This window comes from Mus caroli, unplaced genomic scaffold (genome assembly GCF_978045245.1).
Source record: "Mus caroli unplaced genomic scaffold, Mus_caroli_1 scaffold_19, whole genome shotgun sequence".
In the NCBI taxonomy this organism is placed as follows: domain Eukaryota; kingdom Metazoa; phylum Chordata; class Mammalia; order Rodentia; family Muridae; genus Mus; species Mus caroli.
Genome location: NW_028227274.1, coordinates 12,779,776 through 12,794,673, shown reverse-complemented (window position 1 = coordinate 12,794,673; position 14,898 = coordinate 12,779,776). Strand labels below are relative to the sequence as shown.

At 39.7% G+C, this 14,898-nt stretch overlaps 1 protein-coding gene across 2 annotated transcripts in view; it reads left to right on the top strand.

Annotated features, from left to right (window-relative positions):
* Positions 1-14,898, top strand: part of Chst9 (carbohydrate sulfotransferase 9) — a 296,669-nt gene that overhangs the window by 182,931 nt on the left and 98,840 nt on the right. The window lies entirely within an intron of this gene.

Sequence of the window (14,898 nt, the reverse complement as noted above, 5' to 3'; positions counted from 1 at the left end):
TCAGACACAGCTGGATCCCTGGGACTCATTGGACAGTCAGCGTGGCTTAATCTATGAGCTGCAGGTTTCAGGGCGAGACCCTGTCTTAACAAGCAAGGTGGATGACTCCTGGGGAAGAATAGCACCTGGAGTTGACCTCTGGACTCCACATACACACGATAGGCATGTACTCTCACACATAGACATAAATAACAGAAGTAAATAAATACATAAATAAATAAATTAAATAAAGTTTAATTTCTTTCCACCCAAGGTTATGAAGTTACTCTCTTACTTAAGGAATAATGACCATTTTAAATCAGGGATAAATTATGACCATTTTCAAGCAGGTGAGAGGCATGCTGCTGACTGTACATACTTCCAGAAACTGGTCATTATTCTTAATTTACAAATTATTTCTTAGCCTGTAATCCCTCTTATAAGAAGTAAATGGAAGTCATAGAAACTCAGATGTCTTAAGAAGTATTAGGCTTAATGCACTTGGAAAGGTCTGTGTAAGGTTGGAATGTCCTAAATAGGATAATGATGTTAGATAATGATCAGGAGCAATTTTATAGCATTGTACCCTGTCCTTGAGCAGCACCTGCAGTTCCAGGGACATACATCATTCGGTTTATTCTTTATCCCCTGCTTCTGCAGCAAGAGAACAGCAGCGAAGCATCACTATCCTAACACTATCATTTATTGCATAGGTTGACTTAAATGTGAGAAAGTGTTACTATGTTTATATAAACTATCGAATACATAAATATACACATCCATCTCCCTGTACATGTTTCGAGATAGGTAAAGACCTTTGTCAGCTTTATGAAGATGAAACTCTCACATCACTAGAGCATACAAAAACTCTAATACTATTTATTATGGTGATTAATGCTGATGCATACTCCGGGCTAAAGACAGCACACAGTGATGAGCAAATGAACAGATAGCCTTGAAGGGCTTATCATCTAACTGGGAAGAAAGATGGTCAAGTGGCAGAGAGACTATCCCTGGTTTTGCTTGATGTTCTGCAGGGATATTCAAGGGTATTTGAGGGATGGATGGCAGTGAGCACAGGTTTGGGGGCATCTTCCTAAGCACGTGATAGATAGGCACAGGTTTAGACTAAGAGGGACCCAGCTATGTATTAGATGAACAAAGTATACAAGAGCAGCAATATAACAGAACCCTAGGTAATTAAGCATTGGCAGCTTTGGGACTAAAGGAAAGTCTACATTCCTTACCAAAGAGGCATGGGGTGTTTATCTAAGGGGTGTTTATCTGCACTGCACAGAGTCCCCAAAGGGAAGTATATATTTCGAGTGGTGATTGATGATATATGACCTAAGATTGTCATGGTCAACTGTTAGTTTATGTTAAGAGGGATCTCCAGGATAAAATGTGCATAGAAGTGTTAGCTGGAGAGGAGGGTGCTGAACAAAAGCTTCAGTAACGTGGTGGAGAAGAAAGCAAAGTTCTCCACAAGGGTCTAAGAGGCTGTAGGGCGTATGGCATGGTGGTGGGAAGAAAGGCATGGCCAGGACCACAGTGGAGACCTGTGCTATTTGGTCAGATTTGATGACACATTTTCAAAACTGTCTTTTCTATTCAAACACAAATTTTCACTCATCATCCTCTCTGTGACTTGAATTCTTCAAGTCATTTGTACTTCCCTCCATAGCAAAGGGGATTCAAAGCCTACTAGCCTGACTCTTTCCCTAAAGTCCTCAAGTGAGAGCAACGTGCCTGTGTTAAATGTCTTGTTCAAAGGTGGTGTTTCCTCATGATTCCCTGAATTAGACTAACCAGAAAGGACCCAGTTTCCCTACTGTAGCATAAAGGCCTTCTTTGAATGGTTTCTAGGAAGTGCATAGTCTACTGAGCAGTATCTCTAGCAGTCAGTCAGACCTGGAATGTAAATGATGCAATTACTTTATATTGAGAAGGCTGGGGTCCACAGAAATACAGGTGCCAGGACAGTCAGTATGGAGAGCAAAGTTCTAGTACAGACAACTAGCTGCGAAGCGCCATAGCTACAAGCAGGACTTAGCAGGGCTGGGGCGCAGGCTCAGTTTGTAAAGGGCTTGGCATCGTGCAAACACAACTTTGCTCCACCAGATCCCTGCTTGTTTGTTTATTTGTTTGTTTGCTTCTTTGAAACCTAGAATTGTGGACTGGACTTGCAATCCCAGGGCTACGGAAACATAGATAGGGAGATCCATAGGACTCAACTAATCAACCAGTCTGCTTTGAAAACTCCAGCCCACTGAGTTTTCAAAGCATGAGAGACCCTATTTCTAGAAAACAAGGCAGAGAGTAGCTCAGGAAAGTGCCAGTGTTCTTTTCTGTCCTATACACAAACATTCACATGCACACACACAAACACACACACTCACACACCACATAGATAAAACACACACTACAGAGAAAGATTGGCCACACATACCACACACACATACATACTCACACACACTACAGAAAAAGAGAGAGCACACACACTCTCTTTCTCACACAAACACACCATACACTAACATGAACTCATACGCAATCACACATACACACTCACACATACATACACACACACACACACATAAACCACATACTCACACATGTACATACACAAACACTCACACACACACACACACACACACACACACACACACACACACACACACCACACATGTGCCTTATCAAAAAATACAAGGAATCTTAGTAACTTTTCTCCCTTTTTAAGTCTGTACAAATAACAATAAAGAAATCCTAGTTTTAGAAAGAGGCTTAAATAGAAATGAATATTCAGGCTTACTCGATTTTATAGGAGCAAGTTTGAAAACTAGATGTTAGAATGAATAAGTTAGAGAGAGAATCCTTGGTGACCCCACAGTAGAGACTGATAAACAAATGTTTAAAAGGAAGTAATGAAAAATAAGAAGAAGCTGCAAGTGTGGCAAAAACAAGAAAGAAAAATAACACAAAGAAAAGAGAATGACTAGAGTCTTGGTGCTGATGCAACTACAAGAAAAACTACAAGAGGTATGAACAAGGGGATGTTTTCACTGGTGTTTGTAACATACATGTGAAAATGATTTTCATTCAATTTTTGTGTGTTTGGAAAGATTCTCTCTCTCTCTCTCTCTCTCTCTCTCTCTCTCTCTCTCTCTCTCTCTCTCTTTCTCTCTCTCTCTAAAACACACACACACACTCCCATGCACATTTGCATGTGTGCACTAAAAATTTGTAGATCAGGCCTGTATTTTGTGATAGAGTAATTTGAGGGACTCTTTTACAACAGTAAATAAATTTCTGTTGAGATGGTTGTGGGGAAAGGGTTACTCTAAATGGATTTGTGTTTCTTTACAAGGTTGCCACTCATGTATTGATATGTTCTCCTACCCCCTGAGGCTAAACCTGATGACTTGATATCTCCATGGAATTGTAACATGGAATAGAACTAATTTCCTCATTTGACTTTTAAATTAGTTTTGTGTGTGTTAACTAAAATTGAAACGTTTGGATGATGGATATGCAACGATGAAGTGGTACACTCCATTGACTTTAATGAAGCACACATGTTCTTGCTGGTTTGTGAATGATGCCTGACTGTAGAACTCTAGGATCTGGGTATTTAATATTCTCTGCACTCACATATTTTATTCATGATAATACCACAATCATAGTTCTTGAGATTCACCCTTATAATGTCATTCTTTTGGAAAAGTTGATGAAAACAACTATTTTTACAGAAAACAAAAAGTTGACAACTGAGTTAATAAACTCAAGTTAGCTAAGACTTTCTCCATGGTTTTTGTGAAACGCACTTTTCCCAACACAAGGAATAAACAGAAACTCACTTAAAATTATCTAGATTTAAAGTCCCAAATCTAGATGGTTGAAAATTCAAAATGAATCTAATAAAACATACATATATCACATGTTAAGCAACTAGGAAAACTTGAATATGAATAGTAATTGCACAAAACTTTGAAGGAAGATTTTTACTAATCATCTAAAATCTCAGGCCCTTAAGTCAAGTCTGTTATGGTTGTTTGAATAGTAAATGTGCTCAGGTGCAAGTATAGTTAAATGCCCTGTCATAGGCCAGGGACTGGGATTCCCATCATGATATTCTTATTTTTTTGACTGCTTTTGTTAGTTTATTCCATGCGAAACAAGTAAACAAATTATCAAAGAATATACAAATTAATTCACATTATTCAATAAGAGGAAGGCAAATAACTTAATTCATGAATGTACCAATGTGTGGTGAACACACACACATATATATATGTGTGTGTGTGTGTGTGTGTGTGTGTGTCCATTTGTATGTCTACATGTGTGGAGGCACGCATGTGCGTACAGATATATGTCTACATTGCTGTGTGCTTGCATCAAGTGTCTTCCTTGATGGCTGTCATTGCAGTTACTGAAATATGGTCTCTCACTTTATTCCACAGCTCATCAGCTAGTCTAGTTAGTGATTTTGCCTCATGACTTTTTGTCTCTGCTTCCAGAATCCTAGGATTACAGGGATCGCCATGCCTGCACAGCATTTACCATATCATTGTAATACAACAGAGACCTCATTACAACATTTACACTACTCTTCCAATCTCCTCAGGACTGGAAATTTGGGACTTTTTCAGTAAGAAAAATAAGTTCCATATGTAATTCAGCAGTTTGAGTTAAGAGGCAAATTAAGTGTGTACCTACCGTCTCCCTTTTGATTTCCACTCCTACTCTGTGCTCCATCCTCCCCTTCCACTCGCAGTAGGCTTCTTGTATATAGCCCTACACTCCCATCATGAACTGGCTGACTCTGGATTCTTTGAAGCTTATCCTGGCTATGCATGGTGAATTCACTCTGACGAGTTGCATTCATTCTGTATTCTCCAAGATGAGGCGCAAGCTTGAGCATTTGAGCGTAGGTATTCACAAGTTTTCCTAATTTCTGTAATTCATGGCCAGCTCCCAGTGATCTGTGATCTTGCTACATTATTTATTAAAAGCAAATTTGTTGGGAATTTAATTATTCCATGACCCTTCAACTGTCCCAGATGGTAATGGTGGGGAAAGATGGGTGCAGATTCCTTTTGTGATATTCCTTGCCCTCCCTACACCCATTCCTTTTGTGATATTCCTTGCCCTCCCTACACCCATACTTAACAGCCAACTCTGGATTCATTGTTTCTATAAGCATAAACACATGAAGAGGAAATATGGGCAGTACTTACACCTGAGTCCTTCCCTGTCCCAAACAACCCTCATCTTATACCATGGAACTTGAACCCGGATATCTTTCATATGCTAGATATCGCAGCCCTGGATTTTGGAGTTGTATCAGGCTGAGTGCATGTGATGGGTAAATGTCTGAGCAAACTTTTTCATCCCTAAATCTTATATTACTTATTAAATGCTTGTATATTAAAAGCTGCCTCACTGTAAGTAGTTAATATGTGTGCAGTGTTAAAATTGAATGTGGACTGTGATTATGAGTATTTTTTCATTATCTTATTTCCTGTGTTACTATATTTTTCAGCCAAGATCTTTATACTACTAACTACTCAAAAGACCTAGAAACAGATATCTCTGTCTCTGAGCTCTTCTCCTTGTCTAGCTTCCTTAGTCCAAGAGAGCTTCGCCTTGGCTGTATGTTTAAAAATCTTCCTGAGCACCTTACAACATATATGCTCCTGGGACTAACCTTGAAAGCCCTGATGCTCAGCAGACCCGTCACTCCCAGCCACCGCCTGCCTGCTACTGAGTTACACAATATATTCTGTGCTGACCCTCTTCTCTCACACAATCTGTCTGATCACAGATTCTTCAGTTTGCATTGTAAGACACTAGTGATCAGTGTCCCTATCAGGACAGCCAAAATCATATACTCTGCTGTGGATTGCCTTGGATAGTATTACTAACATCAAAATGGTGGCTGATCGATGCAGATTTATAAGAACCTATGTGAGTTAGGGACTCTTCATCATGGCATCCTCAATCAACTCCTCGTAACAAATATGTTTATCTTTGGGTTGCATATAAGGCATTCTCACAAGTATACTTGTGAACTTCAGATGTAACTGGAGTTTGGACTGCTTAAAACCATAGATTTCTCCCATCATCTTTGCCTCATTCCTATCCCAGTGATTTATCAGGTAACAGGGTACCATGTATTTCTTGGTTATGAAAACAATTACTTCAAGTCATGTAGCCTTTGAGCATAATTAATACCTGTCCTATAGCACAGCATAGGAAGAGGTGGACTTGTTTCTCCACACATCACCAAATAGTCTGCAAGATGCAGCTGAGATAGGAAAACAAGTTATAGACAAAAGATGGGCCTGGAACTGAGAGCAATTCACACTAGATCCAGGTTTTGTTTGCCAAGTGTCTTTGTGTCTTTTCAAAAAATTCTCATTGAAGTTTTCTTCATATAAAAGGAAGAAAAGGAAAGGAGAGGAGAGGGGAGGGAAAGAGGGGAGGGGAGGAGAGGGGAGAGGGAGAGGAGGATAAAGCCAGCTATGGTGGTACATACCTATAATCTAAGCAGCTGAAAAGCAGAAACAGGAGAATCAAGAATTCAAGGTTAGCAGCAGCAACTCACCAGGAGCATATGAAATTCTGATGAAGAAAGTGAAAGAAAGAACAAAATCAAAGAAGGAAGATTGGCAGGGAGGAAGAAGGGAGGAAGAGAGGAAGGGAGGGAAGGAGGAAGAGTGGGAGGTAGGGAAGAAGATTAATCCATAATGTTATAAATGAAAACAATCACTGGATAAGATAGAATTATCTTAATAAAGAACCTAAGATCCTTAAATGATGGTAGTATATAAGATATAGAAGCCTTCATAGGAAACTAAGATAAAGGGGCAAAGTAACTAAAGCCATTGGAAGCTTTATCTTGTTTCTTCAACAGGTTTAATTTTGAAACTATGTTTTTAGGTCTCACCTCCAAGGCTTATGGTCTGTGTGCTTCTGAGCCAGCCCAAAGTACGCCATCATGGATTTGCTGCTAACCAAGACAAAAGAAAAACAGGCTGAATGAGAACAGGGCTTTTCCACAATTCAACAATGTACCAGAACTTTCTAGAAGTTTTCTTTCAGGTGATAGGTTTCTTAAAGAATTTCACAGTATGTTTTTAACAGTGCCACAGAATGATAAAAGCTTATTTGATTCAATTTTCACTCCATTATTCTCCAAAGTTTAGGATCAAGTAAAGAGATGTGCTCACAGAATACATGCCACACGGCAGAAGTTTATCAGGATTTCTGGCGATATTATACCAATCTTTCTAGAATATTCTAGTTATAAACTGAAAAGAAGGAAATTCACTAAACTTTAAACCTCAAGCAGATGACAACTTGGAAAGCTCCGTTTCAGAGGTCTGTGTTCTTTCCTTAGGTCAGTGTTGTGTTCAGAGGACACTGTAGCTTGTTGGTCCAAGCTGAAATCCAGGACTGTGGGAACTGAAATGGTCTCTCAGTTTCTTTTCCTTTTCAACATTAAAATCATGAAATACCTGACTGGGGTTTCTTTTTTTTTTTTTTAAATTTCGTGAAGTTATTGTTTTTTATTGAATATTTAATGAATTTATATTTCAAATGCTATCCCCATTCCTGGTTTCCCCTGGAGAACCACCCACTCCCATCCCCTCTCCCTGTTTCTATAAGGATGCTCTCCCTCCACATAGCCACTCCCACCTCACCTCCCTAGGATTCCTCTACACTGGGGCATCGAGCTTTCATAGGACCACTCCTCCCACTGATGTCCAACAAGGTCATCCTCTGCTACATATGTGTCTGGAGCCATGAGTCACTCCATGTGTACTCTTTGGTTTGTGCTTTAGTCCCTGGGAGTCCGACGGTCTGGTTGGTTAACATTGTTGTTCTTCCTATGGGGTTGCAAATCCATTCATCTCTTTCAGTCCTTTCTCTAACTCCTCCATAGGGGACAGCTTGCTTAGTCCAATGGTTGGCTGAGAGCATCCACCTCTATATTTGTCAGGCACTGGCAGAGCCTCTCAGGAGACAGCTATAATAGGATCCTGTCAGCAAGCACTTCTTGGCATCCACAATAGTGTCTGGGTTTAGGTGTCTGTATATGGGATGGATCTCCAAGTAGGGCAGTTCCTGGATGACCTTTCCTTCAGTCTTTACTCCATACTTTGTCTCCATATTTCCTCCCAAGAGTATTTTGTTCCCCCTACTAAGAAGGGCTGAAGCATTCACATTTTTTGACTTCTTTATTCTTGAGCCTAACATGGTTTGGGAATTCTATCTTGGGTATTCTGAGCTTTTGGGCTAACAACCACTTATTAGTAAGTGTGTTCTTTTGTGACTGGATTACCTCACTCAGGATGATATTTTCTAATTCTAGCCATTTGACTAAGAATTTCATGAATTCATTGTTTTTAATAGCTGAATAGTACTCCATTGTGTAAATGTACCACATTTTCTGTATCCACTCTTCTGTTGAAGGACATCTGGGTTCTTTCCACCTTCTGGTTATTATAAATAAGTCTGCTATGAACATAGTGGAGCATGTGTACTTGTTATATGTTGGAGCATCTTTTGGGTATATGCCCAGGAGAGGTATAGCTGGGTCCTCAGGTAATAATATGTGTAATTTTCTGAGGAACCACCAGACAGATTTCCAGAGTAGTTGTACCAGTTTGCAGTCCTACAAGCAATGAAGGAGTGTTTCTCTTTCTCCACATCCTCACCAGCATCTACTGTCACCTGAGTTTTTTATCTTAGTCATTCTGACTGGTGTTAGGTGGAATCTCAGGGTTGTTTTGATTTGCATTTTCCTGATGACTAAGGATGTTGAACATTTCTTTAGGTGCTTCTCAGTCATTCGACATTGAGAATTCTTTGCTTATCTCTGTACCCCATTTTCAATAGGGTTATTTGGTTCTCTGGAGCTTACCTTCTTGAGTCCTTTGTATATATTGAATATTAGCCATCTATCAGTTTTAGGATTGGTAAAGATCTCTTCCCAATCTGTTGGTTGCCGTTTTGTCCTATTGTCAGTGTATTTTGCCTTATAGAAGCTTTGTAATTTTACGAGGTTCCATTTGTCGATTATTGATCTTAGAGCATAAAATACTCAATAAAAATCTCGCAAACCAAATTCAAGAACATTTCAAAACAATCATTCACCAAGAACAAGTAGGTTTCATCTCAGAGATGCAGGGACAATTCAATAAATGGAAATCCATCAACATATGTAAACATCAACTATATAAACAAAATAAAAAAAACCTACATGATCATCTCATTAAATTTGGCATTTGACAAAATTCAACACCCCTTCATGATAAAAAGTCTTGAAAAGATCAGGAATTCAAGGCCCATACCTAAACATAATAAAAGCAAACCACTAGCCAACATCAAACTAAATGGAGAGAAATTTGAAGCAGTCCCATTAAAATCAGGGACTAGACAAGACTGCCCACTCTCTCCCTACCTATTCAATATAGCACTCAAAATTCTTGCCAGAGCAATTAGAGGTCAAAGGGATACAAATGGGAAACGAAGAAGTCAAAATATCACTATTTGAAGATGATATGTTAATATACTTAAGTGATCCCAAAAATTCCACTAGAGAACTCCTAAACCTGATAAACAACTTCAGTAAAGTGGCTGAATATAAAATTCACTCCAACAAATCAGTAGCCTTCCTATACTAAGAGGACAAACAGGCTGAGAAAGAAATTAGGGAAATGACAACCTTCACAATAGTCACACATAATATAAAATACCTTGGTGTGACCCTAACTAAGCAAGTGAAAGATCTGTATGACAAGAACCTCAAGTCCCTGAAGAAAGAAATCAAAGATCTCAGAAGATGGAAAAATCTCCCATGCTCATGGACCAAGAGCAAAATGGCTATCTTGCTGAAAGCAATCTACAAATTCAATGGAATCCCCATCAAAATTCCAATTCAATTTTTCGTACAGTTAGAGCAATTTGTAAATTCATTTGGAATAACAAAAAACCCAGAATAGCGAAAACTGTTCTCAACAATAAAAGAATATCTGGGGGAGAGCCTGGCGTGGTAGCACACGCCTTTAATCCCAGCACTCAGGAGGCAGAGGCAGGCAGATTTCTGAGTTTGAAGCCAGCCTGGTCTACAAAGTGAGTTCCAGGACAGTCAGGGCTATACAGAGAAACCCAATCTCGAAAAAGACAAAAAATAAAATAAAATAAAATAAAAAGAAGAAGAATATCTGGGGGAATCACCATTCCTGACCTCAAGCTGTATTACAGAGCAATAGTGATAAAAATGCATGATATTGGTACAGAGACAGGCAGGTAGATCAATGGAATAGAATTGAAGATCCAGAAATGAACCCATACAACTATGATCACTTGATCTTTGACAAAGGAGCTAAAACCATCCAGTGGAAAAAAGACAACATTTTTTCTAACAAATGGTGCTGGTTCAACTAGAGGTCAGCATGTAGAAGAATGCACATAGATCCATTCTTGTACAAAGATCAAGTCCAAGTAGATCAAGGACCTTCATTTAAAATCAGATACACTTCAACTAAGATAAGAGAAAGTAGGGAAGAGCCTCGAACACATGGGCACAAGGGAAATTTTTCTGAACAGAGCACAAATGTTTTATGTTGCTTTTTTTACGTACGCTCTTCTGGGAGATACCATCCACTCCTGTAGACTGTCTTCTGAAGCTCATATTATCAACTCCCTATTGATATTAGGCTATTATAGTCATTAACCAGAAGCCTGCCCCTCCTCCATCTCTAGGCTCCATTCCAGTCATCTAGTTGCCCTGCTGTGAACACTGAATTTGTCTTCTCTAGTTCACATATTCAGTTATCAAGTCCTAAACCCATATTGCCACCAAATGCCTGTTTCTTTCTGTCCTCTTCCCACCATGACCTCTCCCTATCCTTACTCTTTCTATTCTATTCTCACTCTTTCCTAAACCTCCACTCTACCCCACCCCAAATCTCGTTATTCATACTCTATCCAGTATGAATGTCACCATCAAAGATCTGAGTGCAGTGCTCCATAGCATAAACAGTTCAAAGGCTTCCCATAGGCTTTTGAAGACAATACAATTTCTTGTGATCACTGATGACCCATCTCCCTACTCATCAGTCTTACCCTACAGCCTGTGCCTCCCAAGACATCCAACAGAAAGCTGTTTCTGTTGCACTAGACTCCTAGCAGCAGCTTGAGATTGAGGGGCTCCCTGGCCACATTGGATTTTATTCTTGAACTCCTCTCCCATCCTCAGCTCTTCCTCCCTACATCCGGACTTTGCAGCAGAGTTAAGATTACAGATCACCTCCTCAGAGAACTCAGTAAGCTCCCCATCCACTCTAGCTTAGAGCTGAGCATTCCGCTCGGGGTTGTCCGACTGTGCCTGCACTCTTAGATCCGAGGTCATAAGCATATTATATTCACTTCCTAAGCATATTATATTCACCCCTGACTCACCACCAACTTGTGCATTTCCTTATTCATAGTAAGTCAAAAACAAAAGTTGTTAATTGATCTTCTAGCTGCTTCTTTGTAGCTGCCCTAGACACAACTTACATAGGTTTCCCATCTTGTCTAGAAAAAAACTCTGCCTCAAAAGTGGAAAGAGCTTTGGTTCTGTGTGGTCCCTAGTCATAGCTCTTGGTCTTTCTTGATTTTTACATTCTGCTTTTAAAAACTAAAACAGGGTCCAAGGGATTTATAAAACAAGTAATATGTCCTATATTCATCCTATAGCTTCTATACGGATGTAGCAGGTCTCCCAAGCCACACTTCCTCAGGCTGACTCCCTATGGTGTGCACTGTCATGTTCTATTGGTCCATATTTATCCTTCGTTTTGACAGATATGAAGAGCAGGAATGTGGCAGTCAATGCTGTTGCTGCAAACTTTGATCTCACTCATCCAACTTTATTCAATTCTACTCCAAACATATTTTGATTCAAGTAAAAAGTCAATTAAAACACAGAGTCCAAGACCCAAATTTAAAATGTTTCATCAGCAAAATGCAAAAATTAACACTGCTTTCTGGGACATACACACCAGTCAAGAAAGTTTTGGTCTGTTCAAAGAACAAAGATGAGTTCGAGGTTTTATTAACAAAGAGAGACATTATGGGGGTCATTTTCAGTGGCAACTGATTGGTACTCTTTTCTCCAGAGTTCAATGTTTATAATCATTCTTGAAAATAAGTAGATGTATAGATTCATTTTGATTTAGATTTTACAATCATAAAGACAGACTTCCTGCTGTGTCCAGACCCTTCTGCATAACCTGCTGTTTGGGGGACAGTGTGCACCTACCAGAGAAAGGAAGCAGAGTTAGAAAACTGGCAGTCTGCACAGAGGAGTGCAAAGGCAGCAGGCCTGGCATAGACACAACACAAACCATTGCTTCTGGGGCACTGCACTTTGCAACTTTGCTGCCCTGCTCAAATTGGGCTAAACACAGAACAGCAGACATGTAGCCATGACACACAGCCAAAGAGTCATTCACCCATTTAGTCACTAAGACATTTTTATGAAATGTCAACTTCATGATAGGTGTTATCTATTTAATAGAAGATATCCATAAGTAACTATCTTTTGTTCAATTCATACCATCCTTTGAGTGAATCCGTGTGTACTGTAGGTGTTTGTAGCTATACACTGGGGACTGGAATATTAAAGCACTCGGTACCCTCTGTCCCACTTCTGGGCCATGTTGATATTGTCATAACAAGCTTGCCAACTCTGCCCAATCACCTGCTCCCTGTTCATCAGTAGCAAAGCTGCCTAAGTAACTTGATTCTGTTGGCTCTGAATTGAACATACCATGGGATTGCACAGTTCTCTGTGCTCTGGGTGTGTGTGTGTGTGTGTGTGTGTGTGTGTGTACGTACTTACACCCCTCACATGGCATGCATGTGGAAGACAGAAGACAACCTCAAGTGTCACTTCTCAGGTTCCATTCATATCACTTTGAGACAGGGCTCCTCACTTGGCTGGAATTCACAAAATCAGCTAGGCTAAGTGATCACCAAGCCCTAGGAACACACCTGTCTCCCCCTGCTCAGTACCGGGATTATAAGTGCTTGCCATTGGATCCACCATTTGTACATGAGTTCATCTCCTCCTGTATGTAAGACAAACTCTTTACCAAATGGCTCATCTCCTTACCCCTTTCTGCAGTTAACGTGACTGATTAAACAGAAACTTCTAATAATTACAGTGATCTCAGGAAGACTGATATGCAACTACATGAGCTGTTTGAACCCAAAGTGGTGTAGAAGGACAGAGGAAACTGAAGACATGTAGATGAAAGAACAAATCTGTAAAGGGAGATGAAAAAGGTTTTTCAAAATAAGCATTAGGTCTGTAGGTGTGACAAACAAAGATGTCACAAAGATATAGAATTAACAGGCTCTGTATACTTTGACTGCAAATGAAATTGAATGAATGAAAAGGAAATGACTAAACAGGACAAAACTGCAATAAAGAGTTGTATGTCCAGGAAAACTAACCTGAGCTCTAGTCAAGACCCACTGGCAGACTTTGCCTGGAGAGTGAAGGAAGTTAGTTGCCTCAAGATCATTGGACTGAATGGCTTCCTGTGATTATGACATACTGTCCCCAACCTCAGTCACAAATTTTCGATTCATCTGTGAGCATTATCAACTGAGCAAATGGAAAAGGAGACTTAATAAAGCCTGCACAGCCCTGCTCTTCCTCTCCAAAGCACTGGCTAAGTTCTATTGTTCTGCATAAGTTCTAATTTAAGTTCTAATTGGGAGCCACTCCCTTTAACCTTAAGCTAATCAGGGCTCACTTTTGATGAGGTATGTAAACAAGAGAGAGGAGCAGGATGAAGAGTGGATGACCAGTGGAAGTGGGGAATATCATAAATGAAAAAAAAAAATAGAGGCAGTTACATAAAATGTAGTGGGCATCTCAATTAACGTGTGCTGCTAACTTCGTGGTCACTGACCTGCTTTGCCCCAGATGCCATCAAGGAAAGTATGCCATCAGCATACTTTTGTGTGTATCAGCAGCTCCAGAACAGACATTTCCCAGCACCGAGGCAGACTGATGAAAGCCACCTGCCCTAGTTTCCTCATTGGTGAAAACAAGAAAGTGTTGATGCTGTACAAGACAGCACAGCAGTTGAGGGTGCATAATGTTCTTCCAGCAAACCCGAGTTTGAGTCCCAGCACCCATATCAAGTATCTCATGACCATCTGTAACTCCAGCTCCAGGGGATCTAATGCCCCAAAATTTATGTTTCCCATTTTCCTTTCCTTCACAGAAAACTGGCCAAACATGCTACTGTAAAATGCATTGAATGTTCAAATTAAGCTCTTGGAAATTTTGGTTCTAACCTGAATCTGAAAGTAGCATCAATTAGAAATAGACATAGTCCATGGGATCCACAGTCCACTTAAGGTTCATCATCAAGGCTGTGCCTCAAATGAGAGATTACTTCCACCAAATAGATCTATTTCTTTTGGACCCTTGAGACAGTGTCATGTCATGCAGCCCAGGCCAAACTTGTGATCACACTGTCTCAGTTTCCCAAGTGTTTGGATCACAGATATTCACCGCCACCCCAGCCTTATATGAAATAATTTTAAATATAGAAGAAACAACATAAAGTTGACATATACAACTTACTGGATTATGCATATTATGCATTATAATAATTACTATTATTTCTTAAGTCCTACCCATACATTAACAAATTACTAAGAGCTTTGCTTTTAATATCTCACTTTGTCACAACACAAATTTTTTATTATTATTACTATTTCTGTTATATATCATTTCTTCTTGCACATAAAGAGCTGAGGTTTAAAGGCCTTATTTAATGTTGTCCATGCCACACATTGCTAAACCAGTAATGAAGCCGAAATATTTACCGTTCTAGTGACTTC